The sequence below is a fragment of the Echinops telfairi genome, unplaced genomic scaffold (assembly GCF_000313985.2).
Source record: "Echinops telfairi isolate 266 unplaced genomic scaffold, ASM31398v2 ScPeMD7_7467;HRSCAF=8505_1, whole genome shotgun sequence".
NCBI classification, from domain to species: Eukaryota; Metazoa; Chordata; class Mammalia; order Afrosoricida; family Tenrecidae; genus Echinops; species Echinops telfairi.
In genome coordinates, this window is record NW_022111368.1 from 1,305,543 (window position 1) to 1,330,191 (window position 24,649).

Genomic DNA, 24,649 nt, shown 5'->3' on the forward strand with positions numbered 1-24,649 from the left:
AAATAATTTATCTCCTAAACTTGTAAATGAGTTAAAACAATAAAAATCATTGGACTTATCTAGTACATAGAAAGAATTCAATACATGTTAGTTGCTGTTGTAGGGTTACTATATGCTATGTATTATGAGTTAAGAGGCACTGTGCTTAATAGATTGGTTATGCTACTTTGCAATGTGCTTGGACGTTGGAATTGTCCTATGCAAAGATTTATATAAATGTAAACCAGGTGTCTCACACTTAGCCAGCCTTCAGGGGTGGGTCATGCTTCCCTTTAATGCCTAAATAGCAATAGCCTGTGTCCCTTTGTATATTATGGTGGAAAATCTAGTCTTTTTATGGGGTTTCTCTCTTTTTATATTTCTAAGAATCCCTAGAAAATCTTTACATGAGCCACAACGTCATGTGCCATAGTTACTCCCTATCTTCCAGCCAGTCATCTGATTCAAGAAGGTGGTTCCAGTTTCTATAATCATCTTGTTTTCTTTTGTTAGGCTTCCTAGGGTGAATGCTACTCCTTCCCACTGCTTGCTGTGGCTTCCTTGATAAGCCTAGACCTTGCCCTCAATCCCGCATTATACAATCTTGCACTGGGCACATCTTTCATCATAAGTTTCTATATGTAGACTAGAAGTCCAGGCAGAAAGCATGTATTCATCAAGCTCCTATTGCACAATGTTTCTTTGCAGCCATGAATCTCAGAGGTTTGCAACTGTAAACATTTATTTGTTGACAGGTGGGTCTTTTGGTGAACTATTACTCCAAAAAACACATCTGTTGGGATTGGGAGGCTATGGCTCCAGGTTGTGGGTTAGGTGTAGGTCAACTGCTTAACCCTTCCTTCTCTGGATCGCTGATGGCAGGCAGCCTGCTCTCTTCTCAATAGGCCAGAAGCTCCGAGAGCTAAGTCAAACCAAAATAACACATCTTTAATCCTTGCTCAAAACATGTTGCCGGACCTCCATTATCCAAAGCATCAAGAATTTAGACCAAAGTGCCCAAGGAGCTTACAATCCTAGAGGCTCCACCATGTTCCACGGCATGAGTGAGGAGCATGCGATTCCATTGCAGGCAAGAAGGGAGGAAATTGAAATAATAAGCTGGACAGTACATATGACGGTTTGAAAGTTACATAAACTAAAGTTCCTCCACAGCCATTTGAATCATGGTCATTTTTTCCACTTCCTGCCAAATTTTGTGGCATACTCTAAGGGCCAACTTATGAGTGAAAGTGCTTTTGACAAATTTCTTATCAGAAATCCTTTCCTTGTTCCTTATCTGTAATTCCTTATCTGTGTTCACAAAAAAGTAATTTTCCTTGGGGAGATGGCCAGGATAAATTTGTACTAATAGTAACGAAATGTTTTAAAATAATATTTAATAGACTATGAAGCATATTTTATTCTTGATGGTATCAAACGTCCATATTACCAAAGAAAGCATTTATTTTGTTTTTGTATAATCAAGAATGCACCATGTTTCCTTCTAAAACAAAGGAATTATATGGTTCTAATAGTTATTTCATTTCAAGAGCCAACCTCTATACCAGGGAGTACCCCATTGTCAGTATTTATTTTCCATCACTAATATATCTAAGAAATATTGGGAGTAAGAGTCTCAGCCAGAATCTCTCATTGCAGCATGTTCCAAGTAATAGAGATCCAAAGAATTTGCCTGAGTTAAGACACTTCAGATGCGAATAGACTAATAGAAATAAAAGATATGTGAGAATCAAATACTATATGGAAAAGACTGCAGAGAAACTCGTCTAATAACTGGAGTAAATTGACTTTCACAGACTCCTTAGGAAATGAGTCCTTCCACAGTAAATTTACTCTTATGGACAGATCGCCTCTACAAAAACATAAACAGCCCAAGGTGAAAGAGCAAGGAAGGGTTGCATTAGAGTGGAGAGCTCTGGAAAGGTTAAAAGAGGTACAGGGGTTAAAGAGGAGGATCAGGGTACTTCTAATAAAACACAGCAAGCTTAAGAATGGTTTATTTTCTAGAAACAGGTTCAAAAGTACCAAGTTAGTATATTGGCAACTTCGGGCTCTGAAATAAGCCAACTCATGTGTCCTATATGTTTGTCTTTCTTTCTTCTGTCAATAATATTCCCACACTAAAACTAAACATTGTGAGTGCTTTCCTCAGTGTCACACCAAGTAATAAGTCACATTTAAAAGAAATATAGTGGTTAACATAGACTATAAAATATCCAAATCCCCCCCCCAAAAAAATCATGCACATTTCAATACTTAAATTTGGAATAAAATAGAACTCAATTTCCACTTTAGTAAAAAGTTAGTTACTTTTAAAGTGAATGGACTAAATTTTAGAAATCTGTGGCTTAAATGTTGACTATTTTTCTCAAATTAAATTTTATCAAGAAATACTTTCCACAAAAACAATGCAAATGACTTTAAGAGAACAAATTTGCATAACACATGCAGTTGTATTTTTTCCTACACTTAATGGAACTGAAAAACCATCCATCCTGAGATCCTTCCATATGAGTGAAATTGCGTCTAGTTTCCTCTGAATCTCAGATACATGGTGGAGAAGGAACCGTTTTTAGTCTTATAACAAAGGAACTTTTACAAGCTGTTGTCCTGTGAGCTCCTTCACATGTGAATCGCATCTACTGAAAACAAGTAGGTGGATCAACAAGCAGCCTAAGGTACTAGGAAGACAGAGAGAGAGCATAGCAGGAGGCAAGGCGGGACTCAAAGGACCGAACAAAAGGGCCCATGGGAAGAAATGAGCTCAGATCTTATTTTAGAAAGGGAGAAAGGCATTAACCAGGAAAAGAAAGGGGTGTCCTTGGTGAAAGGAGGCCAGCAGTAAGGTAAACACAGTGGGAACAGGAGATAAGGATCCATCACGACTAAGTGGGAAGGCAGAGTATCCCTGATTGATGCTGCTCTGTGTAAATATATATTTACCATCTTCAGAAGCAATGTTCATTGACTGATGAATCTAGATGTGTTCCTTTGGCATGAACAAGTGGACATGTTATGGCTCCCAACATGGTTGTAGCTAAATGCTGAGAGACATGGTTTTCTAGAAGAGTCCATTATATGTTCTACATTCCTATTTGCAGGAGGAACTTTAATGGCTGGCCACTGTGGGGAATTCTTGAGCTAATGATAACTGATGATAATCCGTGGGATTCAATAATTAATTGTGCCTGGTATAGTAAAAAATTGCATATACAAATGAAAAAGGCATAAAACACAAGCTAAGAGGCTGTTCTTCTATCAGTTCACCAGAGGGATAAGCAATGTGCATTTCCATATGACAGAAACTTAAAACACCACCCAGAATCCAGGAAGTGGCTAGTGCTTTTCCAGGCACCTGCAGAGAGTGCCACATTTATCTCCTGCACAGAGGCAGCACCAGCTACGTGTGAGATGACACCTCGACATAAATTCACATGTCATTTGTGTTGCTTGGAATAGCTAAAGCTTTCACTTAAAACTGTAAGTGTGAGTACCTTCCAAATTGATAAAAGTACACTTTAATATCCTATTGTCCCTCATTTTTCAAAATATTTACATTTTCAAGTGTATCTATTGATCAATTTCACATCTTCCCTTATTCTCTAGCTTTGGATTTCTCTTTTTTATTTTCACTTTTCCCAATAATATTTGTATTTCCTTGAATAGCCATGTAATGACTTATCTCTACCATTTTCCCAATACAGCACACATGTGTGTTCTCATACTCCAGCTAATGAATCCTAAGGGGGAATAGCTATTTTAATTGTTCATCATCTATGAATATGGGTGGAAGAATCCTAGATTGTTATTATGATATTTATGAACATATTTGACAGTATACATTTTATTTAAGTTTTGAGAATAAATCTTTGTTATGCCTATGTGAAGATATCAATTTATGCTTAATAATCATAGGTCTGAAAGAAGAATAACTAGGTCAATTTAGTTATCACAAACATCAAATGATGTTGCTGCATTTCAGAACATTATTCCTGTTTTTCTGGTGTGTTATTTCAAACATAGGATATTGCAACCCATCTCTGTGCAAAGTGATCCATTTCTTAGCCTTAAACTGTGTATGACAGGAAACAGTCTCTGTATAGGTCAGCCAGTTTCTACTGCTCATATTTTGTGGGCACAGTTAACAGTTTGCTTCCCAAAATTTCAAGCAGTGTCTTCATATTAAAGATGTTTTATGATACAAATGAATAAGTTAAAATGTATGTGTTCTTATATATAATTATGGAGAAGAAAATGTGTATAGTAAAAAATATAGTAATATATATAGTAAAAACTAAATATATTATACTTGGCCAAAGATATAACACTAGTTATTTAAAATAAGAAGTTATTTGAACTAAGGAACAAAAAAGGTATACCAAATTTCTTTAAAACTGAAAAGTGTCAAATGACACAATCTCTTTAATATTTCAAGACAAAAATTATCATGTAAGGATCCTGTATATGCTCTAAAAATGCCTATAATAGAGTTTACTACCTCTTGTGTAATATTGTATGCATTACATATTTTACATATATTATACAAACTGAAATGAATAATAATTTACAATTTCATATCCTATGAATATTTTTTAGTATTCTCCAGCAGTAGTTAATATGCTAACCAACTTTACTGAAAGGCATGCAGATGTGGAAGAAGTCTATCTAGGGACTTTAATTATCACCTTGTCAAATTCAAATTATTATCTTGTGAGTTCATTTTCATAAAGTATCCCCTTTGCTGTTCCATGATTTAACATGTGTCTTCTTTTTTCTTATCATATTTGTATCTATCTGGAGGCTCTAATCTTTCAAAGGATGATACTTCTCTCTTAGACTGTGATGTTTACCATAACAAATTTAGTTGAATCCATTTTTATAAACACTTCATTTTGGCAGAAGAACAGTCAGTACTATGTGAGAAAGTCTTAATAATAACAGTGTCCCAGAAAGCAAATGGAACACATGATTTCTTTAAAAGAGAATATCAATTTAAGGTATATATATAGGACAAGGTGAAGGCCATCATTGAGTAGATCTGATTTGAAGGTGTACTTGAACTAGCTACACAGCATGCTATTTTAGGAATTAGAAGAGGATCTTGGAATGTCTCCAAGGTTAAGAAAGAGGTGGTTTTGATAATGAGTGGAGACCTATCTTTTAGTGGAAATTTGTGTTAGAAGCAAAATCAATAATGGAATTTATGTTCCCCGCCCCCAGGTTGAAGTCCATAATTTCTAAATGAAAACTATAATAATTAACGTGTAAAGGTAAAGACTTCTAGGAACAATATATCTTTACTCAGTGTATAACATTTTAAAATATTTATTGTAAATTAAAACAAAGATAGTTACATGTCTATACTTAATTAATTAGGTAATAGAAATAAATTAATGACTGATTAAATGACCAAACTTTCATCAGATTCTCATCCACAAATATGTCACATCTACATTGGTTTACCATAAAGGCTGTTATCATTAGTGTAGCAATGATTTGAAATAGAGTTAAATATCATTTATTAGGCAAGAGTAAATGTCAGGAAAGAATAGTAGTGAGGAAAATAAAATATCTCTCTGAAAGGAGTTTCTTATTATGAACTGGAATAAAGCCAAAGGGCATTCATTAAGAAATGGCATGTCAGGCAACAGCAGTGTACAGCCAGACCACAGAACTTCAATTACCTGCCATGAAGGGGGCTTAGCTCTTAGCATTTCTAGTTAAACTGAGATCTTAAGTGGCCATAAATAAATAATACAACTCAGAGATATAGCTTGAGAGTATATGTTAAAATAATGAATCAAAACAATGGAGATTATGATTTTAAATAAGTAGAATATTCAAGAAAAGTGTTATGTAGTTTTCCTTTTCTAAAGTGAATACATTTATCTTCTCATTTTCTTTACTAGACAGAAAAAAAGATGTATTCCACTATTTGTTACTTGCCTATTCTGATATGCTTACATTATCTACAACTCTCGGTGTGTGTTTTCTCTCTGTCAGACATGAGACATTGTCTAGTTATCTCAAGAATTGTTAGAACGCTGGCTATGCCATTTATCCTTCTAGGCCTCCTTTTTATAAGTGAACTTATTCATATCTACCTAAAGAAGAAAACTAATATTCTCTTTAAAACCTACCAGTTACCATAGACTCATATATACATATATGAGTGCGTAAACACACATGCACACACACAAACCACATTGAATTAGAATGATTGCATAATCAGGTTGCTGTTGGTATTTGTGGTTAGGTGCCATCAAGTAGTTCCAACCCATATGTGTTGGTCTGGGTAGACTAGAAAAGCAAATTCATAGACAGTCATGTGTATGTAAGAGAGAATTTTATGTCACAGAACAATTATACATTAGGAAAACATCCCAGTCCAGTCCAGATCAAGTCTATAAGTCTGATATTACCCTATATGTGGATACTAGTCCATAAATTCCTCATTAGACTCACACAACCATGCAATGACACCAAATGCGGGAAGATCACAGGCCAGTGAGTACAAAGTCTTGTGGATCCAGTGGCAGTATAAGCATCTCAGCGCTGGCATGGGTCTCCACATGGCTCCTCCAGATTCAGGGCTCTAGCGTGGCTCCAGTGTCTTGTCATCAGGAATGCCAAGCAAAGAGTCTATGTGTCCCGTCTTCAGCAAGCTATTTAATCTCCGTAGTGCCTCCAAAATGAGTTCATCAAGCTGCGACCTGATTGACAGGCTAAACTCCACCCCTTCATTTTAGTAGTCTCAAGTTGATAACTGATTATGTAACTACCACACCATAGCAACTTTATGTACAACAAAATGAAACGCCCCCCATCCTGCACCATCCTTAACAATTGTTTCTAGGGTTGAGACCAGTGTTACAGCAGCTGTGTAAATCCAGCTTGTGGAAGACCTTCCTCTTTTTTCCACAATTTACCAGCAAGATGTCCTTCTCCAGGGACTAGTCTCTCCTAATAACAGAACCAAAGTACATGAGACAAAGTCGCACCATCGTTCTTTCGAAGGAGCTTTCTGACTATATTTCTTCCAAGATAGATTTGCTTATTTTTTGGCCATCCATTGTACTCTCCATCTTATCCACAAACACCATAATTCAAATACAAATTTTTTCTTAAGTCATCTTTATTCAATGTCCAACTTTCACATTAATATGAGGCAATTGAAAATACCATGGCTTGGGTCAGCTGCACTTCAGTCCTCAAAGTAACACTTTTGTTTGTTAACATTCTGAAGAGGTCTTGAGCAGACATTGACCCAATGCAATCCACCGCTTGATCTCTTGACTGCTGCTTCCATGAGCACTGATTGTGAATCCAAGCAAGACGAAATCCTTGGCAATTCCAATTTATTTTCTCCCTTTATAATAATGTCCTCGATTAGTCCAGTTGCGAGGATGTTTTGTCTTGTCTATAGTTAGTTGTAATCCATAATGAAGACTGCAATCCTTGATCTTCATCAGCTAGTGTTTAAGTCCTTCTTGCTTTTAGCCAGCAGTGTTAGGTTATACACAAATCAAAAATTGTTAATAAGCAATCCTCCAATCCTGATGCCATAGTCTTCTTCATATTTACTTGGCATACAGACTAAATTAGTATTGTGAGAGAATACAGCTCTGACCCACACATTTTCTGATTACAAACCATGTAATATCCTCTTTTTTTCTGTTCAGACAACTGCCTCTTAAATCATTTATACATTCTCATGAGTACAAAAAAATGTTCTGCCATTCCCATTCTTCTCAAGGCTGCCCTAGGTGTGTTATGGTCCATAGTCAAATGCCTTGGCATAGTCAAGAAAACACATGTAAATATCTTTGTGGTATTCTCTGATTTCAGCCAAGATACTTCTGACATCAGCAATGGTATTCATTATTCCCCATCCTCCTCTGAATCTGCCCTGAACTTTTGGCAGCTCCCTGTCAATGTGGTGCTATAACAGTGGTTGGATGATCTTCAGCAAAATTTAACTTTCATGTGATATTAATGATACTGTCTTATAATTTAAGCATGCTTTTGGGTCACCTTTTAAATTATATAATTATGACTCTTTTCAATCAGATAGGCAAGTAGCTGTCTTCAAAATTGCCATCATGAATGAGCAAATGCTTTCAATGCTTAATCAACTTGTTGAAGTATATTAATTGATATGCCATCAATCCCTGGAGCCTTGGTTTTGGCTTATGCTTTCAGTGCAGCCTTAACTTCTTTCTTCATATGTTCAGATGCTACATCTTTAAATGGTTGGATGCCACTAGTTCTTTTTACTACAGTGACGCTCTGTATTTATTCCATATTTTATTGATGCTTCCTGCATCATTCAAAATTTTGTCCATAAATTTTTTCAAATAGCAGCTCAAAACATCAAGCTTTTCTTTAGTTCTTTGAGTTTAAGATATTCTGAGTATGTTAGGTAGGGTTTGCTAGAGAAACAAAACCAGGATACTTATGATCATGTATATACAAAATAGGTTTATATTGCAAGAAGGAATATAATGGCTAATCAGTCCACACAGCAGTAGAGGCCTCAGTTCATCTCATTTTCTTGGAACAGTTAAAAAACTGAAGGTCCTTCAAGGAAGCAGACATCAGAGTCTTCCCTCAAGCAAGAAAGGTAGAGTCAGCCTACAGACAGTAGACATCAGACAGCAGAGTGGGGCAGCAACAGTCAGTAGTTCTGGAGCTTAGTGAAGCAGGCCCGATGGGATCTCGAACTCAAGTGATGCACAGTGACTGATCCACCAACCTCAAACATGGGGAAGCAGATCTTGAAAAAGCCTCAAACTCTAGCTACATGATCACGGTTGGCTCAGTTCACAGGCAGTGCAGCATGAGTTTGAGGCAAAGGACTAGCTCAAGCAGTAGCACACTCTGATCACCAGGGAGGAAGAGAGATAGGATGCCAGCCATGGAAACCATTTATCTGGGTTCCTCTCTAATCAAGCTGCGACCCAATTCAACTCTGGCCAAATGATCTTACGGATGCCTCGTTGGCAAAATAAACCTAATTATCACAGTGAATGTGTGCTTCCTTTTTGGTATTTTACCTCTCGGTCTGTGCACATTTCATTATAATAGTTTATCTTCTTTAGCTGCCCTTTGAAAATTTCTATTCTGCTCATTGACTTCATAATTATTTATTTGAGCTTTAGCTACTCCATAGTTACAAGCAAGTTTCAGAGTCTCTTCTGAGATCTAATTTGGTTCTTTCTTTCTTTATTGCCTTATTTTATTGACCTTTTGATTTCTGCATGAATTATGTCCTTCATGTCCTCCAAGAGTTCATCGGGTTTTTCATCTTTAGTATTCAATGCAGCAAATATTCTCTTGAGATGTTCTCAAAATTCAGGTGGGATAGGCTCAAGGTCATATTTTGACTCTCGTGGACTTACTTTCATTTCCACAAACTTCTAACTGAACTTACATAGGAACAAGTGATGGTGTGTTCCACAGTCAGCACCTGGCCTAGGTTTAGCTGCTCATATTGTACATGTCTATTGTCTCTTCCCATAGATAGAGTTTATTTCTCTATATTTCATCTGGCCAGAGAAATCATGTGCATAGTTTCTGACTGAAGATATTGGTAAAATTCTTCAATTTCTCCACCACCAGTTTTTGTGTTTTTGTACATAAACTTTAATAGTTTTATTAATGGGATTTCCTTGTATGGCGTTTAAGATAATCCTGTCACAGCCAACAATGTACTTCAAGATAGATTTTGAAATGTCATTTGTGACTCTGAATGCAACCCATTCCTCTGATCATATCATTCCAGATATAGTAAGCTATATGATTTTCTGTTTCAAAATGATCAATACCAGTTTATTTCAGTTCACTATAGCCTAGGATAGCTATCTTTATGTATTCCATTTCTTCCTTAATGACTTCTAACTCTCCTAGATTCATGCTTTGCACATCCCCAATTCTGATTATTAATTAATGATGTCAACTATTTTTTCTTACCTTGTGTTGTGCCTGATCAGCAAATGATCATTGTGAAGGCTTTCATCCCATGGACTTTACTAAAGTCAAGTCACTATGGTCAATTCCACTTTGTAAGGCAACTTCTCCTCAGTTATACTTCAAGTGCCTTCTGACCCCAGGGGCCCATTCTCTGGCAAGGTTCTGCTTCCATTCTGTAGGCCTCCCGCATATGACAATATGTGAAGCTCTGCATAAGGCGTTCAGGGGCTGCTTTCCCCAAAGTGGGCAGTTCATTGTCAGTTTTTATCTGTAAGTTCTGCTGAAACCTCTTCACTTTGGATGATTCTGGTGGAATTTGAAAGAGCAGTGACACAGCCTCACACATCACAGCAACACATAAGCCACCAGAGTATGACAAACTGACAACTGAGGTTATTAAATGCTGTCAAATTGATTCTGACTTTTAGTGACCCTATGTTCAATAGAACACATTCTTGGTTCTTCACCATTGTGATAGGCCTGTTGACTAAAGCAAGAAAGCCAGTGACACTCATATGTGTGTGAGAAAGGGCTTTGTATTAAAAGGTAATTACATAATTACCGTTTAATTATATAATTATCATTAATGTATTATATCATCATGCATATTAATTAATCAATTTTTATACTTAATTATTATTTAGCTATACATATTATTAATGTACTATATGTGTGTTAAAAGTAGAAAAGTCCTGTGGATCCAATGGCAATGGATGCATCTGCAAGGCACTGGCAGCAACCAGGCTCAGTCAGCAGAAAGATGAAGGCAGAGAGGGAAGGGAAGGTTCCCAGGGCCCTGCTTATGAGAAGGACAGGACTAAAAGGAGGCACCATCAAGCTATGAACTTCTTGGCAGGTCGAATACCACCTATGTTATTCTGAGTACTTTAGAGAAACAAATCCACAGAAATTCATGTATAAGAGAGAGTTTTATATAAAGATTAAGTGCACATCAAGAAAGCATCCCAACCCAGTGCTGCCCAAGCCCACTAGTCCAACATTAACCCACGTGTCCAACACCAATCCACAAAGTCCTCCTCCATCTCACAAAACACACGCAATGATGCCAACTGCAGGAGGAAAACCCAGTCAGTGAATGTGTAAGCATCTTGGCACTGACAGGGGTCTCCACACGGCTGCTCCAGCACCCAGGGCTGCATCGGGGTAGGTCCAGGCGGCTTCTCCTTGGGGATATCTTGCAGGAAGGGAGCCTTGCCAGCTGAAGCAGGGACCTGGCTAAGGCAGCTGCACCTGGTCCGACCATCAGAAAGCAAGAGACCCAAGAACTCAAAAGGAGAAGCACAATGACTCATGGGACCATTTATCCCTCCGCTCTTCAATTAACCCCACATGTGTTTATCAGCCAGGTTGGCACAATAAACTTTAACTAAATCACCACCCATACACTATATATCTTCAAGTAGACATGAAATTATGTAACTACCACAGTCATCCTAATAATTGTTATGTTTGAGCCCATTATTGGAGCTACCGTGTACAGCTACCTTGTTAACATTCTTCCTTTATTTCACAATCGCTTTACTTCCTAAATCATGGTGTTATTCTGCAGGGATTGTTTTTTCTTGATAACATGTCCAAGGTACATGAGTCAAAATTGCATCATCTTTTCTTCTAAGGAACATTCTTTCTTTCAACACAGAGTTACAAAATCATAAATATTTTTATTGAACACGCCTTCATAAATAGAATATTAAAATGTGAAGCTGATGTTTCTTAATATATTATCTGGTCTATAAACTTCTGAAGGCAGTGTTTTCACTTTTGTAATCCTTCCCTGGAAGGCAGCATTCTGGAGATTCAAGAGATGGAAACACCTCCTTCAGAAGTGTATAGACCTCCATGATGGCTCTGTGGGATACACACAACAACACTAACTGCCAGCCCAGTGAGTTCAACCCACAAGCTCCTCTGATGGGAACGATGAGGCTGTCCATTCCCATCAAGCTTTATAATCTCAGAATCCCTATTAGCGTCCCTGGGGATCAGAGTTGATGAGAAGGCAGTGGGTTTGGTCTTAGAGGTAACTATTCCCCCACAGAATTCTACACTCCTTGATTTTCACCATGTCAGCAAGGCAGTTGGCATTCTCAAAAAATGTTTTAAGTAAGTTAGTTAGTTAGTTAGTGTAGTTTAGACAAGTAAGCCTGAAGGGACAAGAATAGGGCATTAGGGTAAAAGTGAAAGGTTTCCCACTGAAATTCTTATTGGAATGGCCCTTGCTACACTTGAAGAATGAAGGGGAAAGAATTTCCAAGTTTCTTTGCTTTTTAATCAATGCAGTGGGTTAAAAAAAATCCTTCTAATAATTTCTCATGAGCTTCATGCTTCTTTCAAGAATTTTATCAAGATTACCTCTTTGAAATCCCAAAATACCACTGCTATAGCCTTTCAACCTGACTTCTGTGTATTGAATTCAACTGATCCAGAGGATCTTATCAAAAGTTACAAGTGTGATTGGAGTTTTCTCTCTTTTTATGAAGGCGCTATAATGAAACTAGAATTGGTGTATTAAGGATAGACCTTGTCTTTGATCATCCACTGATCACAGAGACCGGTTTAGTCACAGTTTATTTGTAGTAAATACAAGCGTGTATGAACGGGATCCCTAGTAATAATATTTTGACACGTGTGTGCATGTGCGTATACACATGATTTGCTGCAATTTGTTGTAGTTATGTATGGCCATAAACAGGGTGGGGGCACAAAAAGTGAATTTTCTTAATTTAATTTAGCTTTGGTAGGCATTTGAGATATTTATCTTAAACTCCAGCAGAGACTAATAATTAGAACAAATACAAGCATATACAGCTGAGATAAATAAAAACATCTGTGGATGCTTCTGAACATGCAAAAATAATAGAGCTGTCACCTGTGTCTATTTTAAATTAAAGCTTTGCTAAATGCTGTCTTTGTAAATTTATGCCAAGTTGTACTTTCAGGGAACGTGCTGGAGAGACAGCAGTGAAATGTTTAATCCACATTTAGACTCATGCTAACATGTAGTTTGGCCCACCATTTCCTCTGCTCCTCCGTGGTGTACAGGAGATCATTCATTTCTGCCATCTGACAAGCAGTCAAGCGTAAAAATACTAGTAGCAGATGCATCCATGGAGTAAGACGTTCTAATTTTTTTCCTGAGGGTTTTTTTTCTGTGAGGAAACCATTGATTTCAACTTGGTTAGGTGACTTTTCCCAAAGTGAGCTCTTAAAAAAGGGGGTGGGGGAGGAGGATTATATTATAGACTAAGATAAGGAGCTCAAATTAACTTGCACGAAATTAGGTGGAACAAATCAAGCTTCTTGAGTTTTCCAGGCAGAAATTTTGCCTTGGGTTTGTTTTGTTTAAGGTAGTTTAAGGCAAATTGAGTGGGGGGAAAAGGACAAAAAAGTTTATTATATTTGATTTATCAGCTAACAGTGAATTTACATTAAGGCTATGATGAAAATAATTCTAGTATATATAATTAATTCTATTTTTATCATTGATCTTTGACAAAAGAAATCATCTAAGAGCAAATATTTATGAACAATTTAATATTTGTATAATTCTGGAGAAGGAATATTAATAATATATAATAAAGGAAAAACAGGACTTCAGGAAGATCAAGAATTAACTACAAACCATTAATATAAGAGAGAGTTTGAGACTAAAACAAGTGTATGACTGAGAGAAGTCATCTTATTCTAGAACACTATCTGCCACATTTGCTTCTAGGATATAAATAAACATTTCCATTCACATTTGATCACAATGTGAGCTTTTGTCATTTGCCAAGACTTGGATTGTTGATTTGGTTTTTGTTACTGGTTTGTGACTTCAGAAGCCCCCATGAGTTATGGCATTGTAGGCTTTTGTTTGCTGTCATTTCAATGAAAGCTGATGACCAGGTTTGTTTAACTCTTCGGTGGTAGCTCTGGGTAGCTTCCCAAGGCCAGCCTTTTTAGCGCCCAGGTGAGTTAAAAAAACACCACTTTACTGCTCAGGGCCCTTTCTCATAAATTCTCAGTTCTTTCCTCTCACATTTATTCAGGAAGGATCAAGAGCATTTTCATTGACAAATCTAGTTGTGCAGCTTGAGAAAGGGAAATTACACTATGAGATGTTGGAAGATGGAACCTGAGAGACACAAGGCCAATGGAAGATTCATTAAACTGCTGGAGCATGAGGGGGCTTCAAAAAGTTAGTGGAAAAAAAGGAATTACAAGATAATGGATTTTTTCCACAACGGTTATGAACCCCCTCATATTCACAATCCCTCATATTCTAAAGACATCAGCATGAAGAACAGCCATATTTCATTGAGTATTACTATCTACCAGTCATTGTGGTAAGCAAATGTTCTGTTCATCTAATCCTCACATTCACCTTAAAATTATAGTCTATTATCCCAAGCAGCCTTCATTGAGCAATGATTAAGTGCCGGGCTTCTAATGGAAAGGTCAGCAATTCAAATATGTCAGCCAATCCACAAGTGTGGAAGGCCTTTAAATCTGCTTCCATAAACATTGCAAATCAAATTGACGTCATTAAGTAGATTTGGATTCATAGCAGCCATATGTAAGTTTTCTGAGACTGTAAATGTTTAACATGGAGAGACAGTAACATCCTGCTCTTAGGGAATGGCTGGTGGGTTGAACTTTTAATCTTGCAGTTAGCCAAACACCTGATCTACAGCATCACCAGAGCTCTTTCCCATACAATGTAGCCTAGGAAATCGTACAGGGCACTTACACTCTGTCTTATGGGGTTTCTATAGCTCAGAAATGACAACTCTGTACAATAACAATGAGTGTCCCCACTGCACAAAGAAAGCAGACATACTTTGCTCAATGGAATACAGTCACTAATAACAGAACTTGGATATAAAAGTCCTGGATAATAGGACCTCGGCTACTCTTAAGCATTGAGCAACCGTTCTCAAAGTGTGGTCCCTGTCTCGCAGCATCCACATCACTTGGGAACGCTGTCAACTACACATTGTGGGGCTCACTTACCCAAGCCCACTCAATAAGCAAACTCTGGGATCAACGCGAAGTTCAGGAAACTCTCCAGATGTTTCTGATATGCTCTGTAGTTTGAGGAGAGCTGCCCCCCAATATTACTGTGACTAAGAGCAGAGTAAGGAAGCTGTTTATTTAAAAAGTATTCCTTTAGGTATCTGAAATGGCTTATCATAATGGAAACGCACAGTCATTTGGGCCTATTTGAAAGTTGGTGTAATTCTTATCCCACTGAATTGATAATCATTGCTTTGTAGTGAAATGGTGTATTAGAAAGGAAAGGATGTGACTCGAGAGAGCACACAATATACAAAACTTTGGATTATTTTCATATTTAAATATATGAAAATAACCAATAAACAAAACAAATAACATATTTTTAATGTATCTGAAATGCATTTTTTGGCTTTTATCTCCAGTAATCACGTAATTCCAGATACGTTAATTAACCAAAATTTATTAAGCATTCGGTGTTTGCTGAGGGAATAATGAAAAATAAGCTAGATATTCTGATAAAATAGTAGACCTGTTATGTAAGTATGTCTGCATAGGGAAGCCCGGTGATGTAGTGGTTTAGTGTTCATGCATTGGGCTGTGACCTGCATGACTGGCAGTTCAAAACCACCTGCAGTTCCACAGGAGAAACACAGGGCTGTCTACTCCTGTAAACAGTCTCACAAACCCACAAGGAGGGTGGCTGTAAGTTGGCATTGACTCGATGGCAGTGAACATGTATGTGTGTACATGTATACATGGTGGAAAGTGTGGAATACTTTCATATATATGAAATATATAACAAGGGAACAAGTGATCCAAATTGGTGGTAAGGAGGGTGTAGGAGGCCTGGTAGGGCATGATCAAGGGTAATGTAACTGAGAGGAATTACTGAAACCCAAATGAAGGGTGAGAATGATAGTGGGACAAGAGTAAAGTAAAAGGAAATAGAGGAAAGAGCTAGGAGGCAAAGGGCATTTATAAAGGTCTAAATAAAAGGATGTACATAAGTAAATATATTTATGTATGTGGATGGGGAAATAGATCCATGTGCATATATTTATAGGTTTAGTATTAAGGTAGCAGATGGACATTGGCCCTCCACTCAAGTACTCCCTCAATGCAAGAATACTTTGTTCTATTAAACTGGCATTCCATGATGCTCACCTTCCAGATACAATCACTGAAGACAAAGTGTGTGCATAAACAAATGTGGTGAAGAAAGCTGATGGAATGCAGCTATCAAAAGATATAGCATATAGGGTCTTAAAGACTTGAAGGTAAACAAGTGGCCATCTAGCTCAAAAGCAACAAAGCCCACATGAAAGAAGCACATCAGCCTGTGTGACCACGAGGTATCCAAGGGATGAGGTATCAGATCAAAGAACAAAAAATTCATATCATTGTGATTAAGGGGGAGTGTGAAGTGGGGACCCAAAGCCCATCTGTAGGCAACTGGACATAAAAAAAAGAAATATATATAACTTTGAATTATCTTCATATTTAAATATACAAAAACATGAAAGCACTCCAAGGTTTGTTTTGCTTTTTTTTAATGCTAGCTGCAGGAATTAAGAAGAAAGGGTGGCATTGAAAGAAATCTAAAGGCATTTAAACAACTATTAAGATTTAACATATAAAATTGAACTAATTTATGTGAATCCTCATAAAGATGAAGCTCTTTAGATATGGTTACCAGGTCTAATTAGTTCACTTTGTGTTTTCTAGCCCAGTTTAGCACCTGGAATCCAGGATGCTTTTGAAATGATTTGCTGTAGCTCACGAACAATGGTAGGAGAAAGAGAACGCTTTCTATTCCTGTAAAGAGTTAAGAGTCTTGAAGACCTACAGAGGCAGTTCTACCCTTCCTTTAGGGTCATTATGAGTTGGAATTGACTTGGTAACAGTGCACTTGTTTGTTTGTTTGTTTGTTTGTTTGTTTTGCTACACAATGGGACCTTGCTGAAGCACTTCAACAAAACTTGGGATGCACATCAGAAACAATAGTCATCTGAGCAGACAGATCTGGATTCTAATCCAGAATTTACGGTAGTTTCCTTGAGCCTCAATGAGCTGAGGAAAATAAACACGGAAAGCACTGTCTGGAGATCAAATGGCTGATGAATACGCCATCTATCCTTACCAGCTCATCATGTGATTGTCTTAACCCCGAGGACATCACGAACTAAGTGAAACATGCTAATCCCTTCACATAGAATGTTTGGAATCGTGCTAACAACATAATTCAGGTGTACTGGTTTCCGTCATCATTAAATGGGGAGCACATATTCAGTGAGCATAAACAATTTGCCCAGGATTTCCCTTGTGATGCAGTCAGATGAGGTTTAAATCCAAGTGTTTGTAAATCCAGGTGTTTGCTTTCTCTGACTCAAAGTGATGAACCCATCATCCTTCCTCATCTTAAATCTGTTAGGTCAATAGCCATTTAGTTAGTGTCCACCAACTAGCTTGACCTTTGAAAAGCAGGCCGGCTGGTAATAATGAAATGCAGGATGTATTTGTAATAATATCCAAGTTCTAAGATAAATATGGGCAAGGGTGCTTCTAATTAACCTCTCTAATTTTTTTCATATATGAAATTGGAATTTGGAAATCAAAAATTTTTTTAAATTCAGTATATAAATGGTCTTTCAAAGGCTGAATTTAAAATGGGAATAATACATGATACACTTTAGGATTGATGGGTAGGTAATACATAGAGTTTGGTTATAATAAACAGTAGACATTATAGCATGGTATATGTCTACATGGAAATTTAGAACACATTCTGAAATAATCCTAATTTTAAAAATAAAAAAATGAGTTAAAGAAAAAAGTCCTTTTGATGCATTTAGAATAAAAATTAAGAATCATTGCTTCAAAATTGTTTTAGTTTTTGCTTTTGTGAAGGAAGCTTTAAAGTCTAATATTCTTTTCAATTGAGACATCTTTTGGATAAAAATGGTTAATACTAATTTTATTAAAAATTTAAGAAGCTATATATTCAAAATTCTAGGACCACTGAAAGAAGAGCCACCAGTGAACATGCTCTAGATCTCTCTGAAATGGCGGAGGCAGAGACCTGAGGCGCCAGACTCTGTGGAGAAAAAGCATGGGGCATCTCAGAGGAACCAGGCTGAGACCAGGGAGAGGGGCAGGGAGACACGTTTTGGAACAAATGAATGTTTAGTTTAACTTTAAGGAAGATTCTAACACTCAGAAATTATGTTTCTTTGTTACGGTTTTTGGGGTCTTTCTGTATCTCTGATTCTCTGGATCAAAATTGTAAATTGAGAAATAACTATGAAAGGGTTCCTTGACACCTCTACCGCTGTACATAAGACACCCCCACCCCTGGCAATCTGACACCGGGATGCCAAAAACATACACAAACTAATTAAAACAATGCATAATGTGTTCTTAATTTCCTTTCTGTTCTCAAAATTGTTTGCATATTTGAATCTCTTGGGAATTTACTAAATTCTGGATCCTGGGAGCAAATGTTCCAATATAATGATGAGCACAATGTTGCTGTGCTTTCATGGACCTAAGGATCATGCAGGAATTTTGTGAAATGCACATTCCTAATTTACAAGTCTGAGGTGAGAACTGAAAGTGGGTTTTTCTAACAAATTCTGAGGTGATGTTTATATTGTTGATTTGCATATAACACTTTTAAGTATCAAGACTGTAGGAAGGATGGGTGGAGGGAAGACATCTATATTTATGGGCCATTTAACCAGAGAGTGTTGCTGACTTCATGTGTTGAAATGGGGTGTGTAACTATACACCGTGTGCATTAAAAAAAAAATCAGACCAAAAAGAAACCAAACCAAATCCTTTCAGATTCTTTACCTCTCAAACCTAAATATTGGACAGATTGGCTAAAAAGGAAGGAAAAGTAAAACTGAAGTGAACTTGGAGTCTTCAGTGACATACAAGTTCATTCCAAACATACGGGACGGGGTGGGGAGAGAGAAAGAACATAGACACAGAGCAGTCTTTAGCTGGTAACAGGGGTCCAGAAAGATGAATACTCTTCATCCCAACTGATTCCCTTTTTGTACATGCTCCTCTCTGTTAATCCTACAGTGGTATGGCCCTAGCACAACTAGGACCCTTGGTGGTATAGTGTGTGGTGTTGGGCAGTTAACTGTAAGTTCAGCTGTTCAAATCCCCCAGCTTCTCCATTGAAGAAACATTAGACTTTTTACTCCCATAAAGAGTGACAGTCTCAAAGCCCCACAGCAACACTTCTACTCTGTCTTACAGCATCGCTAGGAGTTTCAATGGACTCCAAGGCAGTGAGTGTGGTTTTCAATTTTTTTATCTCAACAAGATATCCAACTAGATGTGCTAGATAATAAAACAATTGGAAAATCCCTGTTTAAATACTAAAGTATTTAAAATTGCCTAATTAAGAGAACAATTAAGAGAGCACAGTAGCTTATCATAAATGTGCATGGACATAAAGTACTTGTTCTTAAAATTATAATTTAGTCACTTAATTCTTTGCAATCCTGGACATAACAGAATCACAATTTTCCACCATACCCCGACTTGATATCTCAAGAGTTACCTATAATTAGATGCATTTCAGAGAAAGTGACAACATGATAAAAAGGCATGGAGAGGACCGTATCTGATCTCCTCAGCTTCCCTAGTGCTCGGAACCAAACATGAGTTATACCTCTGCTGTGCATCCTGCCACTGATTTCGACACCAATGGTTTCCCTCCCACCACAGGCCACTTTCTCTGCTGGGTTTGATAAGTCATCGCAATGACCACACCTAACTCTACAGACTCTACTCACAATTCCGGGAGTCAATTAAAGAAGTGAACAGGTTACCATAATCAGCATCAGTAAGCAGTAAGGATCCAGCCATCGGTCCATAACAGCACCTCTCTTCAGCCACTTGCTCCCTTCACTCTTGCCTCAGCCTCTCTGCCTTGTGGTCCCTTGGCCTACATGGGCCAGGAAGCCAGTTCACTGCCCTGCCTGTCTCATAGTCTTGGTGTTTGTGCTTTGTTCTGCCTCATGTTGTCCTTCCCTCTACCAGTGGTCTCACCCTAGATCCTTTGAGCAGTCCCGTGATCTTCTTGCCACAATCTCTGGTGCCACTGGTATCAGTCTCTAACATTTCAGACAGAGACCTGGAACATTCACTGGTGGCTCTTCTTTCAATGGTCCTAGGATTTCTCTACGTGTTCCTGCTTCTTATATACAAAGGAATGGCCTTATGAACTGGTGATTTTTATCTTTCAGCAGACCAGAAACTCAAGTAAACAAAAGATGGTGACTTGGCTCACATCTTCTACAAAGGTGGATATTGATTCTCATCTTTAGCCTGTCCATTGGCATAGCAGAGAACTCTCTCCAAAGTAGGATAATAGGCATAGGCAGAAGCTAGAATTTATATTGCATCACCTAAGAGATTATGGCTAGGAGGGCCATGTTAATTGTCAATACCTCTCAAAGACAAAGACAAAAACAATATTTTTGTTTTGTGTTATCATAAAATATATGATTGTGGAAGTCCTGAAGATGTAGGACCTATGAAGAACTATTCCAAAATTATGTTCTCTATTAAAACTCTCTTACCAAGGGATTTTTCTATAATCAGAATAAAGTTCCAAATAAAGTTTGGGAATTAAGCCTGCAATAGTAGCACCCTGTGAGCAGTGGGTATTCTGAAAGTTTCCTTGGGAATCCCAGCATTGCAAAGGAATATCCAAAGTAATCTTGGGATAGCAGCTCTACCACTCACCAGCTCTGAGTCTTGAGATAAATTACACAATTTGCTGGGTTCTCAGTTACCCCATTTGTAAAGTGAAAATAATAATATATTCTCTGAATAATTCATAGGAACAGTATGAAGGAAAAAATAGATATACAAAGCCTGAAAAATGAAAGAATTCTGCATAACAATAAATTGTCATTGTTATTATTTATATTATTTATACTGAAACAGAATGTAATCAGCACGCTATTTATATTGGTTTCTTCTTGTTGCTAAATATGCTTCCAGGACTGTTATGCACCGAAACTACTAATCCAAAAGAAATAAAGGTGGCATTTCAGGTTTTCGTTGTTAATTGTAAAACGCTATCTTTAAATCTTAAGGTTTTGTGATTAAATTTTGCTCACCATAAATAATAACAGTTGTTGAAAGATTAACCAGAATGATCTTATTTTAACATAAACTTCGCTTGATAGTTCTTAAGTATTCCAAGGCCTCGTGAAAATTGCAAGGTACAGGAGGCATTCCTGGTTGAAATGCATGCAAATTTATATTAAGTAATCTACTTAAAGTATACAAATGAGTCACATTTCCAGAAATGTGTAAACTAATTTGAATGTAGACAGTAAGAATAAATTTATGATAATAAACTAGGTCAACTAAATTTTTACTCTTTGGGGGCTTAGCTCAAGCATAATCCCTTAATTTATTTAACATTAAATTTTTACATATTAAGACAGCTCTACAAGTGTAAATACCTTGACCCAGACATTTCACTCAATTTTAAACAGTTTTACATATGCTTAAAGACCATGTTTCATCATATATATGTATATATGTATATGACTTCTTACTTACTATTCATCTATCTAAAGAACCTATCCAAGCCGAGGGTACACATGGTGGTCTCTCTTGATACGATATGGGAGAATTCTCTGTAGCTTTTAATTCCAATCAAATTAAACAAGTTTAACAAAAGAGGAATGTTTGAACATTGAAAATATCACTTTTTATTTTAACAGTACTCTCGGAAAGCTGACTCTATTGGAAAATAAACTTCTTGGACTACTACTCTCTGGAGACTCAGTTACTAGGGCTAGAAAATATGTTCGAATAATGCATCAGATGCACATTGTAAAATACGGTAATAACAATGTCTTCTGAAATAAGACACATTACAAAGAACTGCCCACATTTCCAGGAATATAGACAACCCAGAGGAAATAGATAATAGAGCACACTCACTTATCTCCTGATAAAGCACTTCCGTTGGCATGGGCGAGGGAGCAAAGAGCTTCCTCAACTCTCTGCTATGATAATTTTCCTTTTTTCTGTGCACATATGAGGGTAAGTTAAAATTTTTCTAAAAAATCATAGAAATGCTTACTAACCAAAAATATCAAAACGGAAAGCTATTGCTTCTTGACCTATCCCATACCTAGGTCTAGATTCTTCTGAAGGCAGTGATTCTACCCCTCCCACCTTAAGAATTCATCCCACTGAGCTCCCATGAAGCTCCTTCAAGAAAATCAATAGACTACCCATTTGAAATCCTAAAGGATAGCTGTCGGAACTTTCTGAGAATACCTTTCTGCCTTGAATTTAGCTGAAAATGCCTCAAAAACCCACCATTTTGACTGGAGCTGCTTTTATTGAAGCGATCTGAGTCAGACTAAGACAAGAGCAAGCTGCTGAGACAACTTCTGCAAGCATCTATTTATCACTGCAACGTGGATAACCTAATTTCTTTGGAATGAACCATGCACATATGAACTGCAACCCTAGTAGAAATATAGTATTTACCTGTGTCAGGTGACTCCTTCCCCATCTCCAATGACAAAGGAGGATATTGCATTTCCCAGAAGCGGATGCTCTTTCCCTCCCAATGCAGCAACTCTTGTATTGTTTGGGCCCTCTGCGTGCCTTTGTCTCGAGCTGTCAGCTACCTCACCCTTAAGTGACACAAAGAAACACAAAGTGACACTCTGCCCAGGTGGAGTTGGAGAGAGCAGATGATGTGGCCTTGTCCCTGGCTCTCTGCATTTCCAGCCTCTCCACCTGGGTTAGCAGAGGCAGTTCAGCTGGCCATCTGACGTCGGTCAAAGGCATACCGGGGTTCCCCAGCCTTTCTGGAGTGCCCTCCAGAGGACTTGTTTACCTCATGGCGGTGATCCAGCATGTTTGTTGGGCTCTGTGAGGCTTTCATTTTCTGTCAAAATGGAGTCGCCTGTGTTTATCTTTCCTGGTCTTACAAGGCAGTTGCGTGTCTTGCAAGGTTGTCTTATGTTGCTCTGGTCAACCTCACTACTGCCAATGTCCGCATTATCCAGAACAGAACCGGACCCATGGGACACACCTACGGCTTTACTGACCTTGACTCCAATCAGTGGTTTGTCTTCCTCGTTCTTCCTTTGCAGGGCTGCACTGTGCCAGGCGGTGGGGGAGGGGTGTGCTGCTTCTCCTCCTCCTCCTCCTCCTCCTGGTCAGGTCTCCTCCATAAGGGTTTACCATCATAGGTGGAGGCGGACTCTCTTCCTTCTTCACAGTGGGAGGCAGGGGCTTCTTAAAGACTTCTTTAGGAAGGCCCTGGGAGGGCCTGCCCCTCACTGGCATTTTCCTGAAATTTTGCCACGCCTTTGTCCTTTTTCCCCTTGCCATCTCTTTTAGAAGTTTCCTTTGTGCCACTTGCCTTTCCTTGGCTAGCAGGCTTCTTATTCTTGATCTCTTCTGTCCTAGGGTACATACCCTTCTTGCTGGGTGTCGGCATCTTCATAAGTTCCTGTCAAGGGGTCATGATAGTAACCAGTAGCAGAGCCATATATGTAGCAATCACATGATGACTGCTGCCCTTGATGATTTGAATCCAAAGACCAGTCTGAATTTCTGCCACTTCCCATCCTGTCTCGGAAATAGATATTTTTTATTTTTGTTCCCCTAATTTCAGGGGCTTCCTGCAGTTCACTTACATAATTCACATGATCATGTAAAGTAGCGAGGTGATCAATTCCTAATCCATAATATGTTTTTTCCTAGAATTTCGTATTTCTATTTCTCATGGATGACCTGTTACTAGTAATGTTTCAATCCGTAAGTTTTTCTTTATTTTCAGATTTCAAATATGTTGAATTTTCTTTAAAAGCTAAACTGGCAGGTGTCAACTTTCAAATACGTTTCACCCAGAAACTTCCATTTCCTTTCAAGATCTTCGTTTTGGTAGTGGCCTACGGTTCAAAGATCTAAACAATCCGTTTAAAGCAAAGCTGTAGGAGAATGAGGTTGGGGCAAAGGGCACTGAGGCATTTTATCCTGAGGTCCCTGGGCTGTTCAAACCCAAGAAAAAGAAGATAATAACCTGCTAAACTGGGGGTATTTGACCAAGCAAGGTATCTTTTATAACTGTTTCACACAGCTATTAGAAAATAAAGGAATTGTGTAATTTGTTAATGAATATTAAATGTATCCATTTAGGTTATAATACAAATTTTTTTCCCTGTCCCACTGTATGGCTCATTTATTTAGCTTAATGTCCTCATTTTGCAGAATATTCAGAGATGTGTATTTAATCACTGAGAAGATTAAAGTCAAAATTAAAATTAAAAATGTAATTTTTGATAATCCCTTTCATTGTTAAAAGTACCCTAACTGTTCTTTTATGTGTACAGATAATTATACATGGTACTATTCTGTGTGTAGACACCCTGTAGTCTCAATTAAATATTTTAACTACTTAATGAAAGGCAATAGGGAATTTTGCAGTTAGTAATTATAACTATGCCCTAGAATTGAAACTCTCAATTCACCTCAGACTGCTTAATAAGTTAGATAAGGAAATGGTGTGGCCACTACATGTGAGGGAACTTTTCGTGACAGAAGAATAATTGTAACATGATTGTTTTAGTAGAAGCATAGATATTTTTAA